General features: G+C 44.8%; 1 long non-coding RNA gene across 1 annotated transcript in view; it reads right to left on the reverse strand.

Moving 5' to 3' along the window:
- LOC141108218 (uncharacterized) overlaps positions 1-23,820 on the reverse strand; it is a 753,340-nt gene that overhangs the window by 387,542 nt on the left and 341,978 nt on the right. The window contains exon 4 of the long non-coding RNA XR_012236027.1: positions 313-491. This is a non-coding gene — a long non-coding RNA (uncharacterized lncRNA). The remainder of the gene's footprint in view (positions 1-312; positions 492-23,820) is intronic.

Consider the following 23,820-nt stretch of genomic DNA (forward strand, 5'->3'; position numbering starts at 1 on the left):
CAGGTGATATCATTTGCTGCTCAGTGATTGTAGTATTCTAGTCTGCATCTCCCCAAGGTAATACTTAAATTCTGGCCTGTTAGTGGGTCCTGAGGACCGGAGTTGAGAACCACTGCTTTAGATGGATGACTAGAACAGCCTTTTTGAATGAGTCCCTACAAATAATAAATATTCCAATTCCAAAATTCATTATGTTACACCTCTACATTTAATAGAGAGTCTATAAATGACCTTTCCAAGAGGCACAATTATTGAATATTCATTTCTTGGAATAAATGATTTGGAATCAAGCTGCTTAAAGCACAAACTAACCTTTTCACAGTCTCTTTCTGTAACATATGTTTTTTTCTTTGCTCATCTTTTTTTTATGATCCTTCATATTATCATGTTCTACTGGCTCCAAATACTTTTTCAAACTTTACAATGCCACAATAATCTCAGAATTCAATAATACCATAGTAATGATTTATGTTCAGTGTAGCTCACAACAGCTGTGGAGGAGAAACAGAGCACTCAAGATAATCTGACATCTTAAAGCGGAGGTCCACCCTAAAATTAAAAATTACATTAACATTCTACAAAAAAAATATAAAAAACATTTGAAAAAAAAGGGTTTTTTTACTTACCAGAAATGTCTGTTGCTAGGCAGTCTTCCTAATCTGCCTCTTTCTATTCCGCGGCACTGCTCCTTCACTTCCTCCTCTTTCGCAAGCTGCCCCGTTGTCTTCTGGGACATGTGTGTTCCAGAAAACCACAGGGCCATTCACAAAGCACTGCGCGACTCGCGCATGCGCAGTAGGAAACGGGTAGTGAAGCCGCAAGGCTCCACTGCCTGTTTCCCTTAGGATGGCGGCACGGGCACCCGATCCAATGGACGGATCGGCCTCGGGAGGCCGACATCGCGGGCTTGCTGGACAGGTAAGTGCCCTTATTAAAAGTCAGCAGCTACAGTGTTTGTAGTTGCTGACTTTTTTTTTTCTTTTTTTAAACGGCCGGACCTCCGCTTTAATACGTAGGCCTCATGCACACAGGATGTTTTGCAAACTCTCCTAGAAGCCTTTCCTCCTGGTGGCAATATTTTGGCAGAAAAAAATGCTTGGTTGCTCATTCATTTCATTGGCCAGAATAATAATTGATTCTGGTCATTGAAATGAATTAACATTCAAGTGCTAAAAGCGCCTAGCATTGCGCTTGTAGAAGTTTTTTTCTGCCAAAACTCAGCTGCTACTGCACGCACAGGCAGTGTTTTTATTTTCCTGCCGCTAAACACACAAATAGGGGGCTAATTTACTATAACTGGAGAGTGCAAAATCTGGTGCAGCTGTGCATGGTAGCCAATCAGCTTGTAACTTAAAGTGCTAAAAAAAAAAAAAATTAAAAGTCAGCAGCTACAAATACTGCAGCTGCTGACTTTTAATAATTGGACACTTACCTGTCCCAGGGTCCAGCGATGCAGGCACACAAAGCCCCGCTTGTCTCCCACTCCTCTGCGGCGTCAGCATTGTAAGTGTGGGTGCCCGGCTGTGAAGCAGCCGGGCACCCACTGCGCATGCATGAGCCGCACTGCACGCCGCGACTGGCCAGGCAATCATCTGGGACCTGTGACGTGTCCCAGATGATTGCCAAGAGGGAGGGGGAGAGGTGATCTCCCTTCCGGTGCCGTGGTGTGCCGGGAGGAAGTGGGAGCTGGGACCCTCTGAAAAGAGGTACCGGCTCCCCCCCCCCCAAAAAAAAATTACATGCCAAATGTGGCATGTCAGGGGGTCACCTCCCTTAAAGCGGAAGTTCCATTTTTGGGTGGAACTCTGCATTAAGCTTGTTTAATTAAGCTAACATGTCTCCGAACTATAACCCCTTCACAGTAAGATTTTAGATTTGCAGCTCTGCAAAGAAACCAAGTGTTGCACTCTTCAGTTTTAGTAAATCAACCTAATAGGCCAACATGCAGGGGCATTTAGAGGCAGGAAAAAAGAAAAAATGCCAGACGACCCTAGGAGCAGCTGAAAAAAGTCCAGTGTGCATGAGACTGTGTAGTGTGAAAACTCCCCAGTGCACTGTCCTATTATCCATTGAAGAGAAAATCTATCAAAACTGGTTTCTAACTCAAATTTATGCAGATGGTGCACTTGGTGTCAAGATGGCTCTATATTGGCAAGTTCTCCTATAATCAGAGCACTGCCTTAAATTATAGCAGTCTATACATTGAGTGTAGGAATTTTTGGAGGTCACCCCATTCCTCCCTTATATGTCTCCCTTTAATGTCTGTAGTCATTTCTCATAACTGAGGTTCTTCAGGCCTCTTTATTAGCTTTGTCGCCCTTCTCTGGACTCACTCCAGTTCCAGCACATCCTTCCTGAGGACTGGTGAATACAGAATTTACTAAAAGCATTTGCAAGGGATAAATATAAAAGTGAAGAGCTTATAGTTCGGGGACATGTTAAAACCCTGCTTAATCTACTTTTAAGATGGTGCTTTGTGAACAAATTCATAATCAATGAATACATGTAGAGCTCCAATCAAAAAATGTGATTTGTACTAAATAATATGCAAAAGGCCCTAGTCAATAAACACAATGACACAATTAAAGCAGATATCATGTGCTACTGCCTAAGAGAACTCAAATGTAAAAAAATCCTGACAGGTAGGGATGAGCCGAACACCCCTCGGTTTGGTTCGCACCAGAACCTGCGAACGGACCGAAAGTTCGCGCAAACTTTAGAACCCCATTAAAGTCTATGGGACTCGAACATTCAAAATCAAAAGTGCTAATTTTAAGGGCTAATATGCAAGTTATTGTCCTAAAAAGGGTTTGGGGACCCGGGTCCTGTCCCAGGGGACATGTATCAATGCAAAAAAATGTTTTAAAAACGGCCATTTTTTCGGGAGCAGTGATTTTAATGATGCTTAAAGTGTAAAAAAAAGTGAAATATTCCTTTAAATATCGTACCTGGGGGGTGTCTATAGTATGTTTCCTGTGCTTAGAACAGTCCCTGCACAAAATGACATTTTTAAAGGAATAAAAGTCATTTAAAACTTCTTGCGGCTTTAATGCAATGTCCGGTCACTGCAATATGGATGAAAATCAGTGAGACAAATGGCATGGGTACCCCCCACCCCCCAGTCCATTACCAGGCCCTTTGGGTCTTGTATGGATATTAAAGGGAACCCCGCACCCTAATTAAAAAAAGGAAAGGCATGGGGCCCCCAGGCCCTATATACTCTGAACAGCAGTATACAGGCGGTGCAAACAAGACAGGGACTGTAGGTTTGTTGTTAAGTAGAATCTGTTTGTAATTTTGAACTGGTACATTTTTAAAGTGTAGCTCCAGCCAAAAAAATCTATTTTTAAGCTTTTTGGAAAACATAGGGAAGGGTTATCACCCCTGTAACATTTGTTTTGCTGTCTGTGCACCTCTTCAGAAGATTTCACCTCACTTTATGTCCCAATGACAAATGTTTTTTGAAAATTTGGGGTTTTTAGTGAAACAAGGATTGGTGATAAAGCATCAGTGAAGAGGAGACACGTTTTTCCCATATTAACTCTTAAAGGAGAGAATTTCCCTTCCTAGGGGTAGATTTCATCTCACTTCCTGTTGTCTCCTTCCGTTTGCAAGTAGGAGTCGTTTGTAAGTTGGATGTTTGAAAGTAGGGGCCTGCCCTATATATACTGCAGAAATTGGGGCCTTAGGTCATATATAACCAAGTGTAGCGCTAAAAAATGAGAAAGAAAATATTGCTATACCACATATAATAGCAAAATGAATTGTGAAAAGATAGTGTTTTGTATACTTTGTGAACATTCATACATATAGAACACTTATGTTATAAAGCCTTAGGGTCACCAAAAGTGATAACAGGATGTAAAAATGGCAATAAAGTCCAAAACTGAATGTGCAGATACGGTGAACATAAATTTTGCAATGGTGATAAATTCCAAAACATATACTCGTGAGAGATTTCTGTATGTACTCCAACATGTGCTGACAGACCCTTGTGCGAAACCGCCACCTAGGATGACTGGAGGCTTACCAGAAAGTTGGGACCCACCTAGCATACGCTATATGGGTCAAACAGGCTTGGATTGCTCACTGGCAATGAAGGTAGGGAACCAAGGGCTGGTGAATGGTGAAGTTGTAACGTTGCTAGCCCAAAGAGGTCTTCTTCATATGGAAGCTCGGACACCAACGGACATTACCCACATGTAATGAAGAAGGGGCTCATAGCGTAATTCCGTAAACCATAAAAAATTTATTAAAAGGAAAAACACTTACATTTCAGAATAAAAAGCGCTTGCAAATAAAATGGCGGCAGTGGAGTCCTCCCGACGCGTTTCGTCATACAAGACTTCGTCTGGGGTACTTGCCCACTGCAGCCAGACTCCTTTATATAGGGACAAAGACCCCTCTGATGAGAATCCAGCTCCCAGGCTTGTTTGCATTGGCACTTCCGGGGTCATCCAAAATGGCGGACCCGAGAGCTATCCAAGCCTCTCTTTCATGTAATTCAATTCCCATAGGTCTAATGGTGTCATGTGTTTCAAGAGAAGACGTGGTGCTGAGTGCCTTCCAAGCCTCTCTTTCACATGATTCCATTCCCATAGGTCTAATGGTGTCATGTGCTTCAGGAGGAGACATGATGCTGAATGCCTTCCAAACCTCTCTTTCAAATAATTCCATTCCCATAGGTCTAATGGTGTCATGTGCTTCAGGAGGAGACATGATGCTGAATGCCTTCCAAACCTCTCTTTCAAATGATTCCATTCCCATAGGTCTAATGGTGTTATGTGCTTCAAGAGGAGACATGATGCAAAGTCCATTCCCATAGGTCTAATGGTGTCATGTGCTTCAGGAGAAGACATGATGCTGAGTGCCTTCCAAGTCTCTCTTTCAAATGATTCCATTCCCATAGGTCTAATGGTGTCATGTGCTTCAGGAGGAGACATGATGCTGAGTGCCCCCCAAGCCTCTCTTTCAAATGATTCCATTCCCATAGATCTAATGGTGTCATGTGTTTCAAGAGAAGACGTGGTGCTGAGTGCCTTCCAAGCCTCTCTTTCACATGATTCCATTCCCATAGGTCTAATGGTGTCATGTGCTTCAGGAGGAGACATGATGCTGAATGCCTTCCAAACCTCTCTTTCAAATGATTCCATTCCCATAGGTCTAATGGTGTCATGTGCTTCAGGAGGAGACATGATGCTGAATGCCTTCCAAACCTCTCTTTCAAATGATTCCATTCCCATAGGTCTAATGGTGTCATGTGCTTCAGGAGGAGACATGATGCAGAGTCCCGGCATCCAGAACCTCCCACTTCCACTTGTTACTACCCCTTATGACCTCTTAGTGGGTGTATGGAGGGGGAGGCCGTGACTCTGCATCACCACATCAGTGACATCCCCCCTAACGTATATTACGATAAAAAACCACGCTCGCGCATGCGCGCGGCGTAGTTCAGCGCGGTGACATCAATGAAGGGCGAGGCCGCAACTGTGCGTCTCAACCTCAATCACATCCCCCATAGTCTAATAGAGACCGCGCTCGCGCATGCGCGCGGCGTGGTCCAGCGCGGTAACGTCATCAAAAAACGACGCATGCGTACATCACCTCCGGTCTCCGTTTGATCACACCAGGAAGTGACCTGCAGAGAGGGGAAAAGGGCCGGAAATGATGTTATAATCCCCAGACCGGCCTTAGGTGTTGTACAAAGTATCCCAAACAGGAGGGGACAGAGAAAAGCGGGGCTAATGAAAGGGCAAAACACAGGCAATTATATCAAAAATGAAAATTTATTGGCGTATACACAAATTACAGGTAGAAGGGTAAAGACCCAGTGGTGTACTGTTCCTGGTAAAAGATTGCCGACCACCTGGATAGGCTGGTCTGTCGCAACCACAGAAAACAGGGGGAACAAAACAACATGTAACAAAAACATAAAACACAAACAGCGTCCGGACGCAAGTAAAATTGGTGTCAGCCTTGTCGTCCACCATGGGAAGTATCCAGAGAATGCTGGGTAAGGCCACAAGGCTGACATCAATCCCCCAGGTGGATAAGTGAGGCTCGGGAAGGGATGGAGGATAGGGAAAGGGAAATGATAGTGATATAGTCACAATGTTTCTTGGGGGCTCATGGTGGACACCAGCTGGTGGGGGTGCCCGACTGATATCTACAATCTATAGGAACCGGGCAGCATAAAAGTATAGGCAAGAATGCCAAAGTTCAATGCTGTGTAAATATATACCACAGTCAAGGCAATGTTGCTGTGGGTGGCCTGTAGTCCGGTATATACTGATCTGAGTGTGTTCTCAGAAGACCGGTAGTGATGGGCTGTTGTAAGGTGCACAACTGACATGTAGAGATTGATCAAAGATGAAAACAGCCACAGTACATTACCACCCCCGGTTGTAGATAGATGCCGTCATCTGCTTCCAGAGATCGTGCCTTCCTGTATCGATGTCCTGCCGTTATTAAGTGTCAGATCCTTGTAACAGTATCTGTTGGAGGAACCCTTCGTGTGGGGTACAGGTGGGCTGGTGTATGAAAGGAAGCCTAGAGGGATCAGTCATCTGAATATGGAGCCTCATCTGTGTATTTCCAAGATCTCTCTAGGTACCGAGCGGTCATGTGATCAACCTCCTCCCACAGTATAGCGAGCTCACAAGCACCAATGGGGGATGGCGTCGAGGCGTCACGTCTGGGCGGACATGACGTCAACGCCTTTCACATTTGAGGGTGTGTAGCTTCATCTGGACGTTCGGTGTTAGTGTTGCCACAACACTGTAAACCCTCACAGTTACTCTTGGTGGGCGCAGGAACGGGCCCTGCTGTGAAATATTATATCAAGAATTGTAATTACATGCACCTGTTGAACAGGGGCAGAAAAATTGGGCCTTTGGTGGTGGTGGTGGTGCTGGTTCCACAACACTGTAAGTCCTCACAGTTACTCTTGATGGGAGCTGGAACGGGCCCTGCTGTGAAATATTATATCAAGAATTGTAATTACATGCACCTGTTGAACAGGGGCAGAAAAATTTGGCCTTTGGTGGTGGTGGTGGTGTTGCCACAACACTGTAAGCCCTCACAGTTACTCTTGGAGGGCGCAGGAATGGGCCCTGCTGTGAAATATTAGATCAAGAATTGTAATTACATGTCCCTGTTGAACAGGGGCAGAAACATTGGGCCTTAGGCACTGGTGCCACAACACTGCCCCTCTTCACAGATTCTAGAGTTGGAGTGCAGGAATGAGCCCTGCTGCAGAGTATTGCATGAAAAATTGTAATTATACGCCCCTGTTAAACAGGGGCTGAAAATTTGGGCCTTGGGCACTGGTGCTGGTGCCACAACACTGCAACCCCTCACAGATACTCTAGTTGGAGCGCAGGAATGAGCCCTGCTGCAAAGTATTGCATCAAAAATTGTAATTACACACCCCTGTTAAACAGGGGCAGAAAAATTGCCACAACACTGCAACCCCTCACAGATGCTATAGTTGGAGTGCAGGAATGAGCCCTGCTGCAAAGTATTTCAACAAAAATTGTAATTATACGCCCCTTTTAAACAGGGGTTGAAAAATTGGGCCCTGGGGCACTGGTGCCACAACACTGCAACCCCTCACAGATACTATAGTTGGAGCGCAGGAATGAGCCCTGCTGCAAAGTATTGCATCAAAAATTGTAATTATATGCCCCTGTTAAACAGGGGCTGAAAAATTGGGCTTTGGGCACTGGTTCTGGTGCCACAACACTGCAACCCGTCACAAATACTCGAGTTGGAGTGCAGGAATGAGCCCTGCTGCAAAGTATTGAATCAAAAATTGTAATTACACGGCCCTGTTAAACAGGGGCAGAAAAATTGGGCCTTGGCCACTGGTGGCGGTGCCCAGAACCAAAAATGTTCTTACAAGCTATCAGCATGAAAATTGAGGAGGAAGAGGATTGTGACTCAGCATAACAGGATAGTCACTCAGCATCAGCATAGGCAGTCTTGAAGGGATCTCACATTAAGAAAAAAAATCGGTTACATCAGTATCAGGTGCTCGGTAGCTGGTGATCCAAGACTGATTCATTTTTATGAAGGTCAGCCGATCGACCGATTCGGTGGACAGGTGCACCCTGTGATCGGTTACAAAGACTCCAACATCACAGAATGTGCATTCCGAAAGAACGCTGGATGCAGGACAGGCCAGTAGCTCAATTGCATACTGTGCAAGCTCTGGCCAGTGATCCATCCTCAAGACCCAGTAACCCAGAGGATTTTCGGTGGGAAAGGTGTCCAAGTCTGATCTTGCCCCTAGGTAATCCTGCACCATGTGAATCAGACGCTGGCGATGGTTGATGGAACTGATCAGACCTTGGGGCTGTGGACTAAAAAATTGTCTGAACACATCGGTCAGATGTCCACCTTCCGCACTGCTCCTTCTGTGACTGACCAAAGCCTCAGCAACACGTTGTCCAGGAGGACCAGGAAATTGTAACCTCCCAGGCTCTGGAAACGCGTTGCACAAACCTTTCTGCAAGGCCTCCCGAAGATGTTTCATCCTCTGCTCCCTCTGAGACGGCAAGATAAGGTCCGCAACCTTACCCTTGTAACATGGATCAAGGAGGGTTGCCAGCCAGTAATCATCCCTCCCCTTGATACCATGAATACGAGGATCCTTCCGCAGGCTTTGCAGGATCAGGGAGGCCATGCAGCGTAGGTTTGCTGATGCATTTGGTCCAGAGTCCTCTGGGTCACTAAGGACATGATCCGCAGCCACCTCCTCCCAGCCACGTACAAGTCCATGGGTTTCTTCGGACTGTAAATGATCCCTTGAGGACTGCTGCTGATGCTGAGTGCCAGGCTCCACCTCCATGCTGACACAATCCTCCCCCTCCTCCTCTTCCTGTGTGATCGGCAGGCACGCAGGAACACTGTCTGGATAAAGGGGGCCTTGAGAGGTAAGGGAGTCCTCCTCTTCCTCCCTCTTTTCTGCCTCAAGCGCATTGTCCATTATTCCACGCAGCGTGTGCTCCAACAGCTGGACAAGAGGGACAGTGTCACTGATGCATGCACTGTCACTGCTCACCAACCTCGTGGCCTCCTCAAATGGTGACAGGACAGTGCATGTATCCCTGATCATGGCCCACTGGCGTGGGGAAAAAAAAAACAAGGTCCCCTGACCCTGTCCTGGTGCCATAGTCGCATAGGTACTCATTGATGGCCCTCTGCTGCGTGTGCAGCCGCTGCAGCATGGCCAATGTTGAGTTCCACCTGGTGGGCATGTCACAGATTAGGCGGTTCTTGGGCAGGTTGAATTCCTTTTGAGGTCAGCCTGCCGAGCACTGGCATTATATGACCTGCGGAAATGTACACAGACTTTCCTGGCCTGCCTCAGGACATCCTGTAAGCCCAGGTACCTGCCCAAGAACCGCTGCACCAACTTAAAGACGTGAGCCAAACAGGACACATGGGTCAGTTGTCCCTGTAGGAGGACGGAGAGGAGGTTGGTGCCATTGTCGCAAACCATCATACCTGCCTTAAGCTGGCGTGATGTCAACCACCTCTGAACCTGCCCCTGCAGAGCTGACAGAATCTCTGTCCCAGTGTGGCTCCTGTCCCCCAAGTACACCAGCTCAAGCACCGCATGGCATCTTTTTGCCTGCATTCTTGCGTAGCCCCTTGAATGCCTACGAAACACCGCTGGTTCCGAGGACAAATCAGCACAGGAAGAGGCCACGGAGGAAGAAGAAGAGGAGGGGGTGGAGGAGAGAGGTGTGGCTGAATCAACACTAGTAGAATTTTGGAGGCGTGGTGGCGGAACAACCTCCAACACTACTGCACCCTGTCCTGCATCCTTCCCAGCTGCCAGAAGAGTCACCCAGTTCGCGGTGAAAGATAGGCAACGTCCCTGTCCATGCCTGCAGGATCATGAGTCAGCAGTAATATGCACCTTACCGCTGACTGCCCTGTCCAGCGAGGCCAAGACATTGTCTTCCACATGCCGGAAGAGAGCCGGAATCACCTTCCGTGAGAAAAAGTGGCATTTGGGAACCTGCCACTGAGGAACCGCACATTCCACAAACTCACGGAAGGGGGCAGAGTCTACTAACTGAAAAGGCAGCAGTTGAAGTGCTAGCAATTTAGCCAAACTAGCATTCAACCTTTGGGCATGTGGATGGCTGGGAGCAAACTTCTTTTGGCGGTGCAGCAGCTGGGGCAGGGAAATTTGCCTGGTACAATCTGACGTTGGTGTACCGATAGCAGATTGCCCGCAAGTACTTGGCTGTGACACACCTAATTCTACACCTTCATTCCTCTCAGTGCAGGTTTCAGAGAGGACTGAAGGTATAGTGGGGTTGGAGATCCCAGCTGATGAGGAGCAAGGAGAGGTCCACTTTGTTCTTTGGTGTAGGTCTTTTAGGTACGCTTGCCAACGAACTGCATGGCAGGTCGACATATGTCTGGTCAAGCATGTGGTGCCCAAGCGGGTGATGTTTTGGCCACGCGAGATACGCTTGAGACATATGTTGCAAATAGCAGCTGTGCGATCTGATGCACTCGTCTCAAAAAAGGCCCACACCAAAGAACTTTTGGAATAACATGCAGAGACAGCAGCGCCCTGCACATGCGGAGCTCTGCGTTGTGATGCAGTCGGTGTGCTGCCCTTAAGCTGGCCACTGGAGGGCATCCTGCCTCGTTGGAGATGTGCCTCCTCCTCCTCTCCTATCAGGCACCCACGTGGAGTCAGTGACCTCATTATCCCCTCCCTCCTCATCACTGGAGCAAACTGGCAGTATGCTGCAGCTGGGGGAACATGACTGTCAGATTGCTGTGCTTCTTGGGCACCCCCTCTCTCTGGGCTCATATTACTGCCTTCCTCTAGCTGAGTACCATCATCGGAGCCTTCAAAATGCTGGGCATCCTCCTGGAGCATGTACCCACACTGTGGTCAAACAGTTCGGGGGACTCCTCAGGAGGACATGGTTGGGCTAGGGAAGGAGCGACTGATGCCATTGAGCCGAGGGAAGAGGCCGCGTTGGCAGCTGCTTTGCCAGACAAAGTACCCTGAGCCTGGGTGAGAGAGGATGAGGACGGCTTGGTCATCCACTCTACCAAATCTTCCGCATATTGCAGCTCAATGCGGCCAGTTGCCGAAAAAAAGGACAAGCGTGTCCCACGGCCACGTGCTGATGAGAATGCACCATCTCCATGACCAGCACTGTTGCCTCTAGACACAGAGCCTGCTTGCCCTCTTTTATTGGCTTGTGACTGTCTGCCTCTCCTTGTTGGCCTTCCAGACATACTAATGGCCTGCAGTGAGATGTAGCTGCACAAAGCTGGGATGTATATATATACTAATACTGCAGCTAGCAGAATCAACTGCCTGCCTGTGTTACTAATAGGATCAGAAGAATACCACCAATTTTCTTCAGGTAGCTTTAGGTGCACACTGTGCAGAGGACGCAGTACACCAACTGTAAATACTGCAGCTGCCTGCCTGTGGTACTAATAGGATCAGGGGAACACCACCAATTTTCTTCAGGTAGCTTTAGGTGCACACTGTGCAGAGGACACAGTACACTAACTGTAAATATTGTAGCTGCCTGCCTGTGGTATTAAATGGGTTTCAGAACAACAGCAATTGTCTTCAGGTAGCTTTAGGTGCACACTGTGCAGAGGACACAGTACACTAACTGTAAATACTGCAGCTGCCTGCCTGTGGTATTAATAGGATCAGAACAACAGCAATTGTCTTCAGGTAGCTTTAGGTGCACACTGTGCAGAGGACACAGTACACTAACTGTAAATACTGCAGCTGCCTGCCTGTGGTATTAATAGGATCAGAACAACAGGAATTGTCTTCAGGTAGCTTTAGCTGCACACTGTGCAGAGGACGCACTACACTAACTGTAAATACTGCAGCTACCTGCGGTACCAATAGGATCAGAAGAGCACCACCAATTTTCTTCAGGTAGCTTTAGGTGCACACTGTGCAGAGAACGCACTACTCTAGCTTGTAAATACTGCAGCTGCCTGCGGTACTAATAGGATCAGAACACCACCAATTTTCTTCAGGTAGCTTTAGGTGCACACTGTGCAGAGGATGCACTACACTAACTTGTAAATACTGCAGCCGCCTGCGGTACTAATAGGATCAGAAGAACAGCAATTGTCTTCAGGTAGCTTTAGGTGCACACTGTGCAGAGGACACAGTACACTAACTGTAAATACTGCAGCTGCCTGCCTGTGGTATTAATAGGATCAGAACAACAGGAATTGTCTTCAGGTAGCTTTAGGTGCACACTGTGCAGAGGACGCACTACACTAACTGTAAATACTGCAACTGCCTGCGGTACCAATAGGATCAGAAGAACACCACCAATTTTCTTCAGGTAGCTTTAGGTGCACAGTGTGCAGAGGATGCACTACACTAGCTTGTAAATACTGCAGCTGCCTGCGGTACTAATAGGATCAGAACCCCACCAATTTTCTTCAGGTAGCTTTAGGTGCATACTGTGCAGAGGATGCACTACACTAACTTGTAAATACTGCAGCTGCTTGCGGTACTAATAGGATCAGAAGAACACCACCAATTTTCTTCAGGTAGCTTTAGGTGCACACTGTGCAGAGAACGCACTACACTAACTGTAAATACTGCAGCTGTCTGCGGTATTCATAGAATCAGAACACCACCAATTTTCTTCAGGTAGCTTTAGGTGCACAGTGTGCAGAGGACGCACTACACTAACTGTAAATACTGCAGCTGCCTGCGGTACTAATAGGATCAGAAGAACATCACCAATTTTCTTCAGGTAGCTTTAGGTGCACACTGTGCAGAGTACGCACTACACTAACTGTAAATACTGCAGCTGCCTGCGGTATTAATAGGATCAGAACACCACCAATTTTCTTCAGGTAGCTTTAGGTGCACACTGTGCAGAGGATGCACTACACTAACTTGTAAATACTGCAGCTGCCTGCGGTACTAATAGGATCAGAAGAACACCACCAATTTTCTTCAGGTAGCTTTAGGTGCACACTGTGCAGAGAACGCACTACACTAACTGTAAATACTGCAGCTGCCTGCAGTATTAATAGGATCAGAACACCACCAATTTTCTTCAGGTAGTTATAGGTGCACACTGTGCAGAGGACACACTACACACTATATATACTGATACTGCAGCTAGCAGAATTAACTGCCTGCCTGTGTTACTAATAGGATCAGAAGAATACCACCAATTTTCTTCAGGTAGCTTTAGGTGCACACTGTGCAGAGGACGCAGTACACCAACTGTAAATACTGCAGCTGCCTGTGGTACTAATAGGATCAGAAGAACACCACCAATTTTCTTCAGGTAGCTTTAGGTGCACACTGTGCAGAGGATGCACCACACTAACTGTAAATACGTTACTAATAGGACTAATAGGATCAGAAGAACACCAGCAATTTTCTTTAGGCAGCTGTAAATACTGTAAAAACACCTGCCTGCCTGTCAGTAGGAAGAGAATAACAGGAACGGATCTAGCTAAACTGAATACAGTGTGTATATATATATATATATATATATATATACACACACACACACACACAACACCTAGGTGCATATATATATATATGTATATATATATACACAATACACTGTAAGTGCAGCTAACTGACTCGTCTGCCTACTCTATCTAACTTAAATCAAATGACACTGTCTCTCTGTCTATCTCTCCGCGCTGCAACACACTACACAAGGCCACCACACAGGCGGCCTTATATAGTGTGGGGAGTGTTCTAAACCCCCTGAGCCATAATTGGCCAAAGCCACCCTGGCTTTGGCCAATTATGGCTCTCCGCTCTTACCGTGCTGTGATTGGCCAAAGCATGCGGGTCATAGTGCATGCTTGCCCAATCATCAGCCAGCAATGCACTGCGATGCCGCAGTGAATTATGGGCCAGAACGCGCCACTCTAATTTGGCGTGAATGGCCCATAACATTCAAAATTCAACAAACGGTTGAACATGCAATGTTCGAGTCGAACATGGGTTTGACTCGAACTCAAAGCTCATCCCTATTGACAGGTACAATAGGTTTTTATGACAGAAGAGACCAGTCAGACCCTATAAATGCTTCTTTTGGCATGTCAGCATTGATATACACTAAGTTTTGCATTTGCAGCTCAGCGTACATGTATGGCACCCCTATGTGCCATGATGATTTGATTCCTACGCGCACATGTGGGAATGACATCATCGAGGTGCAGCCATTCATGCGACTAAACAGACTGAACCTGAAAACCAGGAAAAGATGGAATAGTCCATAACCAATGGGAGTGTTAACAGTGCTGTGCTGGAGGGCACCATTTGACATGTAAGACTGTCATAATGTGCTAATATGTGAAGAATACTAGACCATTATGGCTAAATATGTGAAGCATACTAGCACATTATGGCTAAATATGTGAAGCATACTAGACCATTATGGCTAAATATGTGAAGCATATGTGCACATTATGGCTGTTTCTAGTGGGTTGTTTAATAAAAAAATAAGTTGAGTTAAATTCTCTTTAACTCAATTATTCATAAAAAAAAAATCCTAAATGTAATTTTAAATAATATTGTCTGTCTTTATAGCACCCACCTCTGATTCTTCACACATCAGCATTCATACTGGAAGAAAAAAGAGCAATATGCCTTTGCAACACAGTACACAGGCAACTTACCGGTATGGAGGCAGGGCACAGGGATAACTTTATCCATGTGTTGCTGCGCTTTAACTATCAAGTTACAGACTGGGGTGGTCCCTGACCAAACTGCTGAAACCTAATAAACAGTATGAGAGATTTTTTTGACAAGTGGCAAAGTTTACATACAAGCCTTAAGTGTGAATTTAGCTTTCTGGCTAGTAAAGATGAGTTAACGGTTTAGTCTTAACACAAGTTTAGAACAAACCATGGCTGTTTGGGATTTTAGACCAATGCCAAAATATTTACCTGTTCAATGGGGGCCTAATGTCATGTATAAAAGCAGTATTACACTGCTTTTTTACAGAATTTCCCCCAGGTTTGGCCTGCTACAGGTTTCTAAAATGGAACGAGAAGGTAAGTAAAAACACTGCTCTCTATAAAAGACAAAAGTGCAAAAGCAGCCGCATACGTTGTGACAAACAACTGAGGATGAAAGTAAAAAATGCGGCGCTAAATAATAGTGTGGCTGGAAAAAGAAAATAAATGAAAACATACATAAGTCCGAATATGTGTATCAATAAACAATGTGAAAACAACAACATAAGTCCAAAAAGTACAATAAGGTGCGTGATGGAATATTAACTCATAGTCCATACATTGAAAGTAGAACAAAAATGGCTGGTGGAAGACCCAAAGAACCGGTGGATGTGGTGTAAGTCCGTAGGACTAGGTTGACATAGATGGTATTAAACATCAGATAAATAAATAAAGATGGGTACTCTTACCGAAAAGGGTGGACTCCTCTGTCAGCGACATGGAGTCAATCAGGCAATGAGCCCCATCGGGCCGGGAAGGAAATCCAGGATGTTGGAATACACAGGGTAACCTTCCAGCAACAGGAACCAGGAGGGACATATGACAGGTGCCCAAAATGGAAATTCCCAGATGTAGGATGGTGGAACAGCACTGGTCATCCAAAGGGAGTATATTCTTGTCAGAAGATTATGTAAAAGAAAAAATCACCGCTTCCGCATGGTGCAGGTAAAAAACAGGAGGGTTTTTATTGCTAAAAAGCCATATACAATAAAAAGGTGATCACAAAAATTAAAAATCAAAGCAGCATGGAACAGCAGCGTTTCGACCCAATGTTCTTCAACTGGGGCATGAACACCTCACTCCAAACTGCTCATATATATAAATGATGATAAATTACATGATTAATGGGGAGGTGGTCACGTCACATCTCATTGGATGAGTAGCATTATGCAACACCGGAAGTGAATAACCTAAACATAAATGGCCTATCAGACAACATAATATAAGACAGGCAGGGATAATCTCCAATGAATGAAAAACTGGAAAGGGAAACGTTCCCGGTGATCTTCCGCTCGCATGTCAAACAAGGACATGACGTAGCGGTAAGAAGCCCGCCAAGGAAAGTGTCATGTCAGGTGATCGGAGCGGAGGCGGCGTCACGTGACCGCACGTCAGAAGCTCCAGCCACGCTGATGTCACATTGTAAACAAAGCGAGCCACCTGCAGCAGCCAAGCTTGCCGCGTCCACCTCCTAGTCACCTGATCTTGGGGGGAAGTCTCTCTAGGCGGCAGGGGAAAAGACATCACAGTACATTGCACATCTATCATGAATTCTAATTATAGATCTCTGACAATAGCGGCATAGTGAACCGGTCATCATAATTGTATCAAGCTAAAACTTAATGAATGGTGAACAGTCATGTAAAACAAAAATTCATATTGGTTCTTAATATGGAACAAAGGGTACAAAAGAATATGTAACAGGTATTCTATAAGAAGATGGATATCTTATAAAAACATGTATGTTCTCAAATGATAAACACTTTATCTATGGACATATTTTTAATGTGATGTATACTGTCAGACCTAAAAATGTCCAAGAAGTGGACCTAATACATGAAATAAATATAGAATTTTTTTGTGGCACACATGGGGGCTAATGCCATCATATCTGGTGAAATGGGGGAAACCCCCATAGGCTAAGACTTATAAGCAGGCAAGAGTGATACCTATGTGAAGAAAAACAAAGGGGAAGAGAAAAAAGGGGGAAATCTGGATGGAACATTCCCAAAGGGTATATTGAGAGATGAAATAATCATGAGATAGAAATTTAAGCAAACTATGTAACATCTATGCCTGGTCTATGAACGAGTTGAGGTCCCACTCCACGTTCAAGCCATACGGGGAGTAGGACCTCAACTCATAGATCCAATAAGTTTCAAGGTGCGAAACGCCTCTGAGGCGTGGTTCACCTCTCCAATGGGGAACGAATTTATCGATCACCTGGAAAAGGGTGCCTGAAGGGTCTTTGTTGGGATACTGTAAATAGTGTCGTGGCACTGTATGTTTATTTTTGCCGCCCTTAATTCCGGCTATGTGTTCATTAACACGAATCGTAAAGGTCCTGATGGTACGGCCTACATACTGCTTACGGCAGGGGCAGGTGAGCAAATAAACAATGTACTGTGAAGAACATGTTGCAAATTGTTTCATGTGGTATATATGGGACGTGACAGTAGATGTAAAGGTTAATATCCTCTACCTAGCCCCTATATTATGGTGACACACATTACACCTGCGGCATGGATAGTATCCATTGCAGTTCTGAAAAAAAGAAACCTTCTTGGGAGGATCTCCACGTGGCTCGCTTTGTTTACAATGTGACGTCAGCGCGGCTGGAGCTTCTGACGTGGGGTCACATGACGCCGCCTCCGCTCCGATCACCTGACACGACACTTTCCTTGGCGGGCTTCTTGCCGCTAGGTCATGTCCTTGTTTGACATGCGAGCGGAAGATCCCCGGGAACGTTTCCCTTTCCGGTTTTTCATTCATTGGAGATTATCCCTGCCTGTCTTATATTATGTTGTCTGATAGGCCATTTATGTTTAGGTTATTCACTTCCGGTGTTGCATAATGCTACTCATCCAATGAGATGTGACGTGACCGCCTCCCCATTAATCATGTAATTTATCATCATTTATAAATATGAGCAGTTTGGAGTGAGGTGTCCATGCCCCAGTTGAAGACCATTGGGTCGAAACGCGTCGGACGGTACCTCTGTTCCATGCTGCTTTGATTTTTAATTTTTGTGATCACCTTTTTATTGTATATGGCTTTTTAGCAATAAAAACCCTCCTGTTTTTTACCTGCACCATGCGGAAGCGGTGATTTTTTCTTTTACATAATCTTCTGACAAGAATATACTCCATTTGGATGACCAGTGCTGTTCCACCATCCTACATCTGGGAATTTCCATTTTGGGCACCTGTCATATGTCCCTCCTGGTTCCTGCTGCTGGAAGGTTACCCTGTGTATTTCAACATCCTGGATTTCCTTCCCAGCCCGATGGGGCTCATTGTCTGATTGACTCCATGTCGCTGACAGAGGAGTCCACCCTTTTCGGTAAGAGTACCCATCTTTATTTATTTATCTGATGTTTAATACCATCGATGTCAACCTAGTCCTACGGATTTACACCACATCCACCGGTTCTTTGGGTCTTCCACCAGCCATTTTTGTTCTACTTTCAATGTTCAATATTCCATCACGCACCTTATTGTACTTTTTGGACTTATGTTGTTGTTTTCACATTGTTTATTGATACACATATTCGGACTTATGTATGTTTTCATTTATTTTCTTTTTCCAGCCACACTATTATTTAGCGCCGCATTTTTTACTTCTAAAATGGAACGCATCAGAACCCTCACCAGTTAGAAAAGCTATATGACCTTCTGGCCTCAAATCTCTGATAGTACTGTCCCCCAAAGATCTTCCTCAACCAGGTAGGTGGCATCACAACTAGGGATGGGCTATCTGTTCAAACAGCGAACAATTTGGGCAAATTTGGAACACCCTTTAAAATTCTATGGGTGAAATCTAAAGTGCTAATTTTAAAGGTTAATATGCCATTTTTTTAAAAATTTTGGCATGGAGTTCCCCTTAAAATCCATACCAGACCTGAAGGGTTTGGTATGGATTTTTGGGGGGAACCCCACGCCATTTTTTTTTTCATTTTGGCACAGAGTTCCCTTAATATCCATACCAGACCTGAAGGGCCTGGTAATGGAATTTTAGGGGACCCCCACGCAATAAGGGACAATACCCATCTGCAGCCTCACAAATGCCATTAATGCAGCCTCATCAGTCCACAGCAATGCAGCCTCACCATTGCCATTAATGCAGCAGCCTCGCCATTGCCATCCATGCAGCAGCCTCGCCATAGCCATCAATGCAGCAACCTCGCCATAGCCATCAATGCAGCAACCTTGCCACTGCCATCAATGCAGCAGCCTCGCCATTGCCATCAATGCAGCAGCCTCACCATTGCCATCAATGCAGCAGCCTCACCATTGCCATCAATGCAGCAGCCTCACCATTGCTATCCATGCAGCAGCCTCACCATTGCCATCAATGCAGCAGCCTCACCATTTCCATCAAAGCAGCAGCCTCTCCATTGCCTTCAATGCAGCAGCCTCACCATTGCCATCAGTGCAGCCTGATCGATGCTCATCTGCAGCCTAGAGGGGGGTAGGTTGAGCGCAGACAGATTATACAGTGAGAATCTCCTACGATAGACAGAACAGTGGTCCAATGGCGGCGCAGGAGACGGAACTTCCTATTACAGAGGCCGCCAAGTAAACAGGAGATTCTCACTGTATGCAATCTGACGGCGCTCGTCCCGCCCCCTCCCTGTGCCCTCCGAGGCAGCATAAAATTGAAGTATTGGCGTATAACACGCACATGCTACTTGCACCCGATTTTCATGGTGAAAAAGTGAGTGTTATACGCCAATAAATACAGTACTCCACATTGTGTCCAATGTGCTATTTTATTGTATATGCACTTATGTATTCTATATGATGTAAGGATTTATATGCAGAATTTTCAGATTAACAATATTTGTTTATAATTCTGAACAAGCGCACTATTCATATAACATTAACTTTTTGTAAATTACTTTCCCAGTGGTGGCTGAAGATGACAATATGGTCAAGGTAAGCTCCTGAGAATTCCTTACGGGGTCTCAGGACTTTGTCCATGGCTACTGTATCTGAAAAGTGCTGTGGCCCCACGTCACCTAAATGTCATTCTGGCGTACTGCCATAACCCTTCTAGTATGGGGGCAGTTTTCTCTTTAGCCTCTTGGAAGAGTAGAATCCGCCAGTAACCCTTTGTCAAATCAAGAGTAGTAATATACCGGGCTGGTCCTAATCTTTCAAATAATTCATCCAAATAGGGCATTGGATACACGTCTAGTTTGTAGACTTCATTTAACATATAAAAATCATTACAGAATTGCCAGGTTCTATTTGGCTTGGGCACTAGCACTACAGGACCTGACCAACTACTTGAGGATTCCTCGATAATCCCAAACATATTTTTAAGCTCTGCTGACACAATCTATGGCACGCTTCGGGTATGCACAGTATGGTTAAATGTTTCCCCAGACACCAGGATCTGTAATATCATGTTCAATTACATTTGTCAGAACTGTTGTGAAGAAAGAGATATTTCCATAATTTCAATTTTGGAAACTTGGACGTTTAAAACAAAATCATATTCCAGGTATGAAGTCATGCAAGCGTCACTCAAAGACATTTGGTTTTGTTCTCAATTTGTTGGAGGTCTATAAACAAGCCTGCTTACAGAACTAGTTAGAAAAACAATGAGCGTGCATTTTTCCTTCTCACCTGAAGCCAAGGATAAGTCTATTTTCATGGTCGCCAAACAGAATTTATTTGATGATCCTTGGACCAATAATAAAGAGTGACGTTCCAAGGCAAAAACACACAATGAGTGTATATATAACCCCTGATCGATGTTTACACAAAGGTGGAGTATGAAGGCACTATGTATATTTATATGGACTTGTGTAGTTATATAGTGACCAGCCATTGCTTCAGCTCTGAGAAAGATAAACACAGAACGAGACCCCCTCACAGAAAGGAACTATTTTTTCTGTAACAATATCACCAGCTAAAGATTTACATATAATATAAAGTCACTTCACAATCTCTATGTTGCAAATCATCAGGACCCTGTGTGATATATATATATATATATATATATATATATATATATATATATATATATATATATATGCCAATGGATTATTATTATTATTATTTAAGGTACTTATATAGCACTGTCAATTTACACCACGCTTTACATATACATTGTACATTCACATCAGTCCCTACCCCCAAGAAGCTTACACTATAAAGTCCCTAACTCACATTCATATTTTAGGGCCAGTTTAGACAGAAGCCAATTAACCTACCAGCATGTCTCTGGAGTGTGGGAGGTAACCACAGTACCTGGAGGAAACCCATGCAGGCACAGGGAGAACATGCAAACTCCTGGCAGGTAGGGATTCGAACCAGCGACCTGTTTTACTGCTAGGCAAGAGTGCTATCCACTACACCACTGTGCTTCCCAATTATAAACGATTCTACCTAACAAACATAATGGACATATTCATATGATTGTAAATCAGAACAGTATACATGGTGAAAAGGGTTTTGTTATGACTACAGTTTGTTTATTTGTAATCTCCATCATTAGGGAAATGCATTCAATTAATAGTTTGTTTTAATAATTTTATATATATGGAATCCCAACTCCTGATAATCAAACATTTCTTACTGTTAATATTGCTGCATCACAAATGTATTCTCATACAGTCAGGTCCATAAATATTGGGACATCAACACAATTCTAATCTTTTTGGCTCTATACACCACCACAATGGATTTGAAATGAAACGAACAAGATGTGCTTTAGCTACAGACTTTCAGCTTTAATTTGAGGGTATTTACATCCAAATCAGGTAAACAGTGTAGGAATTGCAGTTTGTATATGTGCCTCCCACTTTTTAAGGGACCAAAAGTAATGGGACAATTGGCTGCTCAGCTGTTCCATGGCCAGGTGTGTGTTATCCCCTCATTATCCCATTTACAAGGAGCAGATAAAAGGACCAGAGTTCATTTCAAGTGTGCTATTTGAAATTGGAATCTGTTGCTGTCAACTCTCAATATGAGATCCAAAGAGCTGTCACTACCAGTGAAGCAAGCCATCATTAGGCTGAAAAAACAAAACAAACCCATCAGAGAGATAACAAAAACATTAGGTGTGGCCAAATCAACTGTTTGGAACATCCTTAAAAAAAAAAAGAACGCACCAGGGAGCTCAGCAACACCAAAAGACCCGAAAGACCACGGAAAACAACTGTGGTGGATGACCGAAGAATTCTTTCCCTGGTGAAGAAAACACCCTTCACAACAGTTGGCCGGATCAAGAACACTCTCCAGGAGGTAGGTGTATGTGTGTCAAAGTCAACAATCAAGAGAAGACGTTACCAGAGTGAATACAGAGGGTTCACCACAAGATATAAACCATTGGTGAGCCTCAAAAACAGGAAGGCTAGATTAGAGTTTGCCAAACAACATCTAAAAAAGCCTTCACATTTCTGGAACAACATCCTATGGACAGATGAGACCAAGATCAACTTGTACCAGAGTGATGGGAAGAGAAGAGTATGGAGAAGGAAAGGAACTACTCATGATCCAAAGCATGCTACCTCATCAGTGAAGCATGGTGGTGGTAATGTCATGGCGTGGGCATGTATCGCTGCCTGCCAGTGGAACTGGTTCTCTTGTATTTATTAATGATGTGACTGCTGACAAAGTGTGGCGTGCATTTGTATTTAGCCCCCTTGAGTCAATACTTTGTAGAACCACCTTTCGCTGCAATTACAGCTGCAAGTCTTTTTGGGTATGTCGCTACCAGCTTTGCACATCTAGAGTGAAATTTTTGCAATACAGCTCAAGCTCTGTCAGATTGGATGGAGAGTGTCTGAACAGCAATTTTCAAGTCATACCACAGATTCTCAATTGGATTTAGGTCTGGACTTTGACTGGACCATTCTATAACATGAATATGCTTTGATCTAAACCATTCCATTGTAGCTCTGACTATGTTTAGGGCCGTTGTCCTGCTGCAAGGTGAACCTCTGCCCCAGTCTCAAGTCTTTTGCAGACTCTAAGACCCCTTTCACACTGGGGCAATTTTCAGGTGCTTTAGCACTGAAAATAGCCTCTGCTAAGCGCCTGAAAACCGCCTCCCATTCATTCAAGTGTGACTTTTGACACTCAGGCCATGCGCTTGTGGTTCATTCAGAAGATTCCTGCAAGCAGCATCTTTGGGGCGGGTTGGGAGCGCTGTATTTAAATACAGCGCTCCCAAAATGCCCTACCTTTTAGAATAAATGGGCAGCCCTTCCGAAGCGCCTGAAAAGCCACTAGGAAGCGCCACAACACGAGCATTTTTAACCCCTTATTTGGAGTTAAAACTGCCCTGCTAGCAGCCAAAAAGTGCTGCTTAAACAGCGACGCTTTACCGCGAACTTGGTCCCAGTGTGAAAGGGGTCTAACAGGTTTTCTTCTAAGATTTCCATGTATTTGGCTCCATCCATCTTCCCTTCAACTTAGACCAGCTTCAATGATCCTGCTTGAAAAAGCATCCCCACAACATGATGCTGCCACCACCATGTTTCACGGTGGGCATGGTGTGTTCAGGGTGACGTGCAGTGTTAGTTTTCCGCCACATAGAATTTTGCATTTGGCCAAAAAGTTTAAGTTTGGACTCATCTGACCAGAGCACCTTCTTCCACATGTTTGCTGTGTCCCCACATGGCTTCTCACAAACTGCAAAAGGGACTTCTTATGGCTTTCTTTCAACAATGGCTTTCTTTTTGCCACTCTTCCATAAAGGCCAGATTTGTGGAATACACGACTAATAGTTGTCCTGTGGACAGATTCTTCCACCTGAGCTGTGGATCTCTGCATCTCCTCCAGAGTTACCATGAGTTTCTTGGTTGCTTTTCCGATTCATGCTCTCCTTGCTCGGCCTGTCATTTTAGGTCGATGGCCATGTCTTGGTAGGTTTGCAGTTGTGCCATACTCTTTCCATTTTCAGATGATGGATTGAACAGTGCTCCGTGAGATGTTCAAAGCTTGGGATATTTTTAAATTTTCCACAACGTTATCCCTGACCTGTCTGGTGCGTTCCTTGGCCTTCATGATGCTGTTTGTTCACTAAGGTTCTCTAGCAAACCTCTGAGGGCAT

The sequence above is a fragment of the Aquarana catesbeiana genome, linkage group LG09, assembly GCF_042186555.1.
Source record: "Aquarana catesbeiana isolate 2022-GZ linkage group LG09, ASM4218655v1, whole genome shotgun sequence".
NCBI classification, from domain to species: Eukaryota; Metazoa; Chordata; class Amphibia; order Anura; family Ranidae; genus Aquarana; species Aquarana catesbeiana.